Raw genomic sequence first — 11096 nt, 5'->3', positions numbered from 1 at the left:
TAGCGTCTAGTTTTAGTGATGTGTTTCAACGGAAGGAGTTCAGTTACTTAATACTTGCCACAAATTTGCACGACCCACACAAAAAAATCCTGATAAATTCAATTTCATTAGCAACAATTCAGGAAAAAAAATCATTACTATAATAAATTTTCACTTTATTCATTGAATCAATATTTTTGATTTAATTTTGTGATACAAATCTTCTAATCGACCAACTTATTAAAAGAGAATTTGTAGAAATTTGATGTATACGTTATCAGATGTTTTTCAGATTATTCTCTGCGTTATAAAAGTCATATATTTATACTATGACTTCAAAAAACGCGTTTTATGGCATAAGGATGCAACCCATTACAGAAAAAGCCCAGAAAGAAACGCAGCTTTTCAGACTGTAGAAGGCGCACTCGGTCGGTTATTTTTGACCGATCGAGCGCCCCTCTTCTGGTAAATATTATGTCTCGCTCAAACCATGGTGCGCTTGGTCGGTTGTTTTTTAACCGATTGATCGAACTCACAAAAATAATAAAATATTATTCTTGAACCAAATTTTATCCAAAAAAAATAATTGATCACAAGGCCTCTCCGAGCCTGCCGGCCGCGCGCGTGTTGCATCGATTAGCGTCTTGCCCCTTTACAAAACATCCGGTGCCCTAAGGACCCAATCTCATAAACCAAACTTGGGTTATTTAAGGTGAGCAACAAATTGGAGTTGTTCCAATGTGGGACGACCATTTCCCCATTTTTCTCCAATTTATTTCACCAAATTTTGAATTTTGCAATACTTGGGACAAGTTTTTCAAGCTACTTGGGTCAAGCTCATATCTTCCACAATTCATTCAATTAATAATTTCCAACAAAAAATATCAGTTTCAGTTTTTTATTTCAATGTCCAGCTTATGACGTATTGTATTTTTTGAGTGAAAAGTAAAATTATTATCGTTATCTCAAAATTGTAGTGTTAGTTGCAAGTTTTCAACTGAGCCTGAGTTATGTTTGTTGAGGGTTGTCAAATATATTTGAATTACTGAAAATAAAATTTTAATTCTTTATTTGTTTTGGGTCAAATAATAAAATTCAAAAACCCACAGCCCTAATTAAGCGACCAAAAAATAAAAACAATTGAGGTCAACGCAACTGCCGACCATTCGCAGCAATGCTCCACGTAAAAATCCAAATGGCGGATGCTATTTGGTTGGGTTTCAGGTCAAAAAATCTTATCTTTTATTTCGTTGAGAATTAAATATTGCTCAATTATCATGGATTATAAATATCAAGGTTTTGATTTTGATCTACTAAAAACTGAAAAGGGGTTCGACTTTCTACAGATTGTAAATGAATATATATATCTTCATTTCTAGGAATCCATTAGATGTAACATATAATATCCACATATTTTATGATTTTATCTATCCCAAAAGTTGATTATCTATCATCGCAAACAATTTGTATCCAAGCATACCTTAAAATTTAAAACTTTATACGAGATCCAACTTTCAACAGGAGTAGGGATTTGCGACATTCTAGACCATCTCATCTGAGATAAATCGTCGGTCATTTTCACGATTTCGGCCATCGAGATTGAAATTGATATATATGATACATCGTTGGATTCGCATTTTCGAGACGATTCTACCGTTAAAATTTCAAAGCAATCGGAGTTGTTTTGGGGCGCAGGTGCACACGGATCCTTCGCACCGTAGGATGCAGGGATCAAGTCTATATATATGTAAATAATATTGGTCCATTTTAAATACGAGTAGAATATTTTTTTTAGGAAGATAACTACATATTCAGCCTTTTCAACTGCTGGTTGAAAATAATATATGTCTTCGTGGAATTAGTGGAATGAAAGCGGCTTTTATTTGACATTTTGTGTGTTAAGTCTCCTTCTACCATTGGCAATGATTGAGAATTATTATTTATGGTGGGACAGGGAATGGAAGAAAATGTGAACTTTGGCCTAGCTTCAGGTTACCTTTTACATGAATTTCACATTTTATTTTCCCTTTTTTTTTCTCGTACGCATTAATATTAATTATCCATACAACAGATATATCAGTTAACCATCTTCAATGATATCAAAACGTGGAAGACACCAACTTCAAGGACCCACACGGTCATGCGACCCTCACGGTCGACATAGTACAAATTTAGAATTTTAGTATTTGAAAAGAAGTATGGTGGAAAAAAGATCGAATTTTTGATATACATATCCAAAAAATATCGAATTTATCGAATTTTCATTTTAACTTAAGTTTAAAAAATTTGAAACTTCACTCTCACGTTTATTCACGTTTTTTTAGAACCTTGCTAACATTCATTACTGTACTCTCGCTCTCGATTGAATGGTTGTATACATTGAGAAAATTACATCTTAATTATAATATTGCATGCATTACTCATATTTCAATAATATTTAAGAATACTGTTCAAAACAGTATTACTCAAGAATATGATATTCCTCATAATCTTGATTTATTAAATAAATGGACTATTCCTAAAATAGAACCTAAAATGGTCTATCAACTAGGAACCTTTGAAAAAATTGGTCTTAAACAAATTGTTAAGACTACTGAGTCATCAATTCCTCTTAATAATGAAGAGATGGTTATTCATTTATTAAATGAAAAAGATATATTAACATTTTCTAAAGATTATAAATTTCTTCATATAGGTCTAGTACAAATTGCCTTTAGACCTCTTACTTTGGAAGGTTTACCTGAAAGCTTTATTGCAGCTTTAAGAGATGGTAGAAATTTAAATTGGAAACAATCTTTAATCGAAATAATTGAATCCAGTCTGGCTCATGGTCCAGTTTATTTTGATGTGTATCCAAATCTTTCTCTATCATTAACTGATATAAATATTTTAGATTCTTTAACATTAAATGTTAAGACTCATGGTTATAATTATTCTGTTGGAACAGAAGTCATATGTATTTGTTATCGTATTTATTATAAACCTCTTTATACTTTGAATCCGATGTGTAAAAGAATTGACAAAAAGAAAAATGAAACTGTTCTTATTGAGACTAATTTCAATAAATCTAAAATAACTACACGTAGATCTATTAAATGGGAAGAAATAGATTTTCCATCAAAGTGGACTTTTGAAAATTCTATTCCTAGAAATCCTATTTTGAATATGGATTTACAACAAGTAATACAGACTAATGAAGGATCTGTTAATATACAATTTCAAAATAAAAATTATTTGCCTATTACTAGATCTCAATCTGTTAGATCTTATATTTCTCCTCTAGATTATATAATTGATATTCCTCAATCTTCTAGAGCTTCTACTTCTCAAATTCGAGAAGAAGTTAGATCTGATTTCTCTAAAAATAAAAATATTGAAGAGGTTATTATAAACAGAAATAATATTGTTCATGGAAATGTCCAGAACATTACAGATTCAGATACTATCTCAGAAATAAATTTTGTTTAAATGGATAGTACAATCAAAATAGATTTCAGTAAAGGATCTAGAGCAAGAGCTCAGATTAATAAAGAATTCTGTGATCATAAATGGAAATCTTTTAGAAAATGGTATTTTAAGAGTTTTTCCAAAAAAGAATTTGAATATATAATTAATACTTTTTATAAAGATTGTGCAGAAAAAAATAAAATGATTTATTTTGTTCCCTGGTTTATAAAAATCTTTCTTGTTGATTATATTTCTGTTATAGAAAGAAATTATAAACTTTCTTCTGGAAATATTCAAAAATCTGTGTATCCTCCACAGAATTCTTTTCAAATAGAAAAGAATGAAAAAGTTTTAAATTTTAATGCGTTTTCAAAAATATTTGAGGATGATATGTTGTCTGTTACTATCAATCATATTAATCAACTTTTTGAAAAGCAAAATTATACTAATTTATATCTTATTCTTTTAGGAGAAGAATTGACTTCTTTAAAAAAGAATATCGATAATATTTTATTAGCCATACAACAGATCAAGCCTAATGTTCACATTGAAGAAAAGAAAGATAGAAATATAGTTTCCATAGCTTCTTCTTCTATCCAATCTCCCCCAGAAATACAAGATTTTAAATTTAAATCTTCTGTTTCTGAATTTGAAAAAATTTTATCAGAAAAATTTAAAAATATGAATATTTCTGTTATTAATAATAATGAATCATTTAGTAATAATAATACTGATGATGATGATACAGATAAAATTCAAAAAATGAAATGGGCTGATAGGCCAACTCAAAATCGTTACTACTATTCTCGTCCTACTCCTTTGGATGTTCTTAATGAAGAACAAGAGTACATTATAACAAATAGTTATAATGGGAAAAGCATTTATGAATGGAATGCTGATAGTTTAACAGATAAGCAGATTTATAATCTTGCTCATAGAATGCTTATGTATAGTACTGTTTGTAAAAGTGCTGGTAATACTGATAAGAATATAGCAAAAATGCTTATTTCTGGTTTTACAGGCCAACTTAAAGGTTGGTGGGATAATTATTTATCTCAACAACAGAAAAATGATATTTATGATTCTATTAAAATAGAGAATAATAATCAAACTGAAAATGTTGTTTATAGTCTTATAATGACTATTATTGAACATTTTACTGGTCGTTTTACTGATAATAGTGAAAATATTAGAACTCTTCTGAGTAATATGAAATGTAAGACTCTTACTGATTTCAGATGGTATAAAGATACTTTTCTTTCTAGAATTTATGAATTACCGGATTGTAATAACAATCAATGGAAAGCCAAATTTATTGATGGTCTTCCTCATCTCTTTGCTGAAAGAGTTAGAAAAATTCTTCGTAAAGATAATATTTCTATTCAGTATGATAATTATACTTATGGTAACTTAATAAGTACTTGTATTCAGGAAGGATTATCTTTATGTAATGATTTAAAATTAAATAATCAGTTAAAAAGACAAAATATTTTTGAAAGAAAACAGCTTGGTCATTTCTGTGATCAATTTGGGATTGATATACCCAAGAAGAAAATTCATAAATCTTTAGATAAACCTCATAAGAAGAGACATTTGTCTGAAAGACAAATATTGAAAAAACAAAAACGAAAAGAATTTCGGAATACTAAAAAAGATGCGAAGAAAAGACAATTTTGGAAAAAAAATAAGGATAAAAAGCCTTTAATTACTTGTCATAAATGTGGTAGACCTGGTCATTATGCTAATCAATGTTGGGCTAAGGAGAAAATTAAATCTCTTGATATTTCTGATGATATTAAAAATACTTTATATGAAATTGTCATGAAAAATTATTCTGAAGATTCTCATACTTCTGATTCTAGTCCAGATACTGATGATATTATTAATCTTGATAATGATTCTTCAGAAGATTGTGATAATTGCATTCAAGGTCAGTCTTCTAATTGTTGCAATTATATTAGTAACAATGATGATGATAATGATGAATTTTATAAGTTAAAATCTCAATTTGAAGATTTAAGTATTAATGTTTTATCTGATGATAAAATTATTGAATTTTTAAAATTAATTAAAGATCCTAATCTTCGTACTTCTATAATTGATCATATTGATAACAAAACTTCTACTAGTTATACTGATCTTTTGAAAAATGATCAGACTTATTCTTTAAAAGAAATAAGAAAACTTTTAAAAGAAAAACACAGTGTTAGTACTCCTGTAACTTTAGATAATTTAAAAATTGAAATTGATCAACTTAAACAGCAAGTTGTTATTTTACAACATGAGAATATTCGTTTTAATAGAAGGATTTCTGATTTAGAAATGCCTGAGTTAGAAAATAGTTCTAATAATGTTTCAGACCAAGAACAACATTTATCTGTTCTTAGTAAAATAAAATCTCAAAAGTGGTATACAAAAATAACCTTATTAATTGATAATAATTATAAAAAAGACTTTATTGCCTTAATTGATAGTGGAGCAGATTTAAATGTTATTCAAGAAGGAATAATACCTTCAAAATATTTTCATAAAACTTCACATTCTCTTTCTCATGCAGGAGGTGAAAAATTACAGGTTAATTATAAATTACCAAAAGCCTATATTTGTAAAAATAAGACTTGTATTCAAACAAGTTTCTTCTTAATAAAAAACCTTTCTACCCAAATCATTCTTGGTTTACCTTTTCTTTATAAAATCTATCCTATTATTTCTATAAATCCTACAGGTATAATTGGTACTTATGAAGGTAAGAATATTCACTTTCAGTTTATTACTAAACCTTATTTAAAAATTTTAAATTCTATTCAAGATCATATTGATAGAAAAATCTTTCATATTAATTCTTTAAAAGAAGAGATAAATTCTTTAACTATTGATGATACTTTGAAAAATCATAAACTACAAGATAAAATTAAATTGCTTCATAACCAATTCTCTTTAGAAATTTGTAATGATTTTCCCAATGCTTTTTGGAATCGTAAGAAACACATTGTTTCTCTTCCTTATGAAGAAAGTTTTGATGAAAAGAATATTCCTACCAAGGCAAGACCTTGTCAGATGAATTTTGAATATTTAGATTTATGTAAGAAAGAAATTCAATCTCTTCTAGATAAAAAGTTAATAACTCCTTCTCAATCTCCTTGGTCTTGTACTGCTTTTTATGTCAATAAACATTCTGAGATTGAAAGAGGTGTTCCTCGTCTAGTAATAAATTATAAACCTTTAAATAAAGTTTTAAAATGGATTAGGCATCCTATTCCTAATAAAAAAGATCTTCTTGATAGACTTTTACATGCCTTAATATTTTCTAAATTTGATTTAAAGTCAGGATTTTGGCAGATCCAAATTAATAAGGATGATAGATATAAAACTGCTTTTAATGTTCCGATAGGACATTATGAATGGAATGTTATGCCTTTTGGTCTGAAGAATGCTCCTTCAGAATTTCAGCAGATTATGAATGATATCTTTACCCCTTATAGTGACTTTATTATTGTTTACATAGATGATATTCTTATATTCTCAAAAAATATTGAAACTCATTTTAAACATTTAAACATATTTAAAACTCTTATTATTCAAAATGGATTAGTTATTTCTAAACCCAAAATGGTTTTATTTCAAACCAATATTAAATTTTTAGGTCATAATATTGATAAAGGTAATATTATTCCTATTCAAAGAAGTATAGAATTTGGTAATAAATTTCCAGATATTATTACTGATAAGACTCAATTACAAAGATTTTTAGGTAGTTTAAATTATATATCTGCCTATATTAAAAATTTAGCCAATGATACTGCTATCTTATATGATAGACTTAAGAAAAATCCTTCCCCTTGGACTGATCAGCATACTAATTCTGTCAAGAAAATTAAAGAAAAAATTAAACATATTCCTTGCTTAATGATTTCTAATCCTAGTTGGGAAAAAATTGTTGAAACAGATGCTTCTGATATAGGCTTTGGCGGTATTTTAAAACAATTAAAACCCCAAAGTAAAGAAGAATATCTTGTTAGATTTCATTCAGGGAAGTGGAATTCTGCTCAGAAAAATTACTCTACAGTTGCAAAAGAAATTCTTTCTATTGTCAAATGCATTCTGAAATTTCAGGATGAACTTTACAATCAAAAATTCATTATTAAAACAGATTGCAAGTCTGCAAAATATATGTTTAATAAAGATTTTAAACATGATGTTTCTAAACAAATGTTTGCTAGATGGCAAGCTAATTTAGCTCCTTTTGATTTTGAAATTATTTATAAAAAAGGAGAAGAAAATTATCTTCCTGATTTCTTAACCCGTGAATATTTATCTAATGATGGCAGAAATGAATAGGGGTCGTGGTGAATTTTCCTCTTATAGAGGAAGAGGAGGAAGAGGAAAACCCCCAAATTATATTGCCAATGCTCCAAGGCTGATAGCTCAATTTGGAAATCAACGCCTCATAGGCCAACAAATTTCTAGTTCTTCTGATAGTAATACTATCCAAAAAAATGATCCTTTATATGATGAATTTCAAGAATTCTTAAAACAAAAAGGTAAGAATAAGGTAATTCCTGATTCTGAAGAATCTTATGCAAATATTGCAAAAGAAAATGAAAATGATTCAGTATTATATACTGAGAATAAAAATAGAGAAATCATTCTTCTTGTAGAAGAAAAAGATGAACAATGGAAAAATACTCCTTGGATTATCATGGATAGATATCTATCACATACATCATATGTTCATGGTGCTTATAAGCCAAGAGGATATTATGAAACCCTCTTAATTTCTACAAAAACGGTGGAAATTACCCATTTTCAGAGTAATACTCAGCAAACGGAAAGTTATAACTTTTCCAAATTTATTATTAAGAAAATTATTTCTATTGAAGAATGGGGAATTTCTCCACTAGCAGAAAAAGAATTCTATTCTACTCAAAAACAAATTACTTTTAAATATAACTACTGGGATTATATACAGAGTTTTTATACAACTCTATTCTATGAAAATTCAAAAAGAAAACATTCTTGGTTCTTGAAAATATGTGAAAATAATTCACATGATAATATTCCCAACTGGTTCATACACTGGTGGCAATTCTTTGGGCCTTCATCAAAAATTTTACCTGAAGAATTCAAAAATTACTTTGAAGATTGGATCCGATTCTCTCCAAGAGTTATACAGAACATGACTACAAATTGGGTCAACAATAATTTATCCTGCAATTTCTTTATTGAATTCGGTATCCCATGGATCTGGAAATGGCAACCAGAATTTGGTTATAATGATCATGGAATTCCTTGCTTATGGAGGAAGAGTTTATCAAAGTTTTGGGAAAAATTGCTCAGAAATGATCCTGAAACTGGAAAACCACATGGCATAGAGATATTACAAAAAATGGAAGAAAATATCTCTCAATACAAGAATGATTTTGCACAACAGGAGAAGGGAAAACAATCTGATGTGATAAGTCCCTTCAAAATTATCACTCAGAAATATCAAGAAATCTACTCAAAAGAACAAATGATCGACTTATATGTTGAAGAAATGAAAAAAGATTTGTTTAAAAATATTGGTAATACTGATACAAAATCTGATCAGTCCATGACTTCAACTGACAGCCACAATCAGTTTATCAAATTAATGCATATGCAAGATGGACAGGATCCCGAAGATGATGATCTTGAAGAAAATCAAATTGATGAAACTTTTGAAAAATTAAAAGCATCGCTAAAGTCCAAAATTGGATGAAAAAGGAATCCTATTAGATAATATATCACTATCAACTTTTATAAAGTTTGGCGGAAGTTATTCAAGATGTAATAATGCATCTTTTTATTATTTTAATAAAAGTAGTTTAATAAGTTTAGCTTGAAATCCGGGGTTGATGTCCGGCTCTTCCTATTTATAGGTATATTTTGTAAGTTTGGGGGCACGCTGGAGTTTGCTCGCCTCTCTATCTTCTCCCTTTTTCTCTCTCTCTCTCTCTTGTAATAAAAGCCTTTCAGAAAATAAAAGCTTGAGGTTTCTGTTTACAATCTTTGTAAGTATTTCTCTTTTTATTTTGTCTATTTCTATTTTCTTATTTAATTTAGCCTAATGACAGGCTAAATTCTCTTTGCTAGATCATAATTATCCTACGAAATGACCATGGTATTGTAATGGTTTAAGATATTATGGGAATCTAAGAGGAGGTTAAAAAATTTTTATAAGGTTCGAGGTTAATATTAAGTAGATCAGATTCATGTACTACCCTTCAGCTCGTGTTTGCCTTGAAATGGCTTTTAGAGCATTGTGGGTATTTGTTTTGAATCTTGATCTACTTAATTAGTCTCGGTAAACTCCTTATATATAATTTTTTTGTAAAAAAAAGAAAAGATTAAAATAATAATTTTCCTAATCTGTTCGAACCTTCCCATGATTCTCATGTTTCAAGATCCAGAATGCTCTTATTATTCATTTGACATATCAAATCATCATAATTACTATACTCTCTCTCGATCGAATGATTGTATACGTTGAGAAAATTACAACTTAATTATATTGCACGCATTACTCATGTTTCAATAATTAATAATTTATTATTATTATAATTATTAATTATTATTCATTTTACATATCAAATCATGATAATTGAACACGATAATTTCTTGAATTTTTTTCTCCCTTCCATTGTTTTCAAATAATTATCAGATTAAATTTTAGCCATAGGATAATCACATTAATTAATTTTCAAAACGATGAACACAAATTCTTGAAACATTTAATTTGCTTCTATCGATTCTCAATTACTTTTTATTTCCTTTTGAAAGATGCAATCTTGTTTGGCTCAATAATTGGCGTAATACTCATGAATCGAGCTCATCATTTAATTTTGTTTGTTCTTGCAAATTAATAATGCATTTGCATGTGTGATTTGGAATATCCATGACTTGGCTCCATTGTTATCCCCCTCTTTTGCATAAAGCCCCAATTTTTGGGGCCTCTTATTTTATTATTATTATGATTATTTTTATTTTATTTTATTTTATTTTTTGCATTTTTTTAATTGAGAAATCATGTTTTCCATGTGATTTCTCATTCATTTGATATCATTTAATGGTTTCCTTCCTAACACACATTGTCTAACGGATGAGAAGTCCCTTTCCCCATGCTACAACTACCAATCATTTTAATTGAATATGGGAGATCCTATGCTACACTGGTTAATTTGATATACTCGATGAAGCATCTCACGAACGAGGTCGACTTTCCTAAGTTTACATTTTTCTATTATTATAGCATGTTACACCCAGATTATAATTGAATTTATTCCAATTTTATTTGTTCACGTTTTAGTCACTAATAATTAACATGGTGCATAGTTGCTTACAGCATGGCTTTGTAGGCTACTGGTTCGAAGTATTATCAAGTATTCTTGTTCTTCGGATTATTTTTGTAAGGGATATCATGGTTCATAAAAATTATCAGAATCAGATGTTGTCACTAGGTGTTGACAACATCCTACACAACATGCAGCGGAAATATTAAAACGTGAATAGTAACAGCAAACCAACAATAAAAATACTCAAGAGTAAATATGCACAATTACTAAAGTAATAAAAAGTTGCACATACAAATATATTCAGATGTTGTCACTAGGTGTTGACAACATCTTCAATAACACCTTGATTATCATGCA

The sequence above is a fragment of the Henckelia pumila genome, chromosome 3, assembly GCF_033568475.1.
Source record: "Henckelia pumila isolate YLH828 chromosome 3, ASM3356847v2, whole genome shotgun sequence".
In the NCBI taxonomy this organism is placed as follows: domain Eukaryota; kingdom Viridiplantae; phylum Streptophyta; class Magnoliopsida; order Lamiales; family Gesneriaceae; genus Henckelia; species Henckelia pumila.
This window is presented reverse-complemented; position numbering follows the sequence as displayed.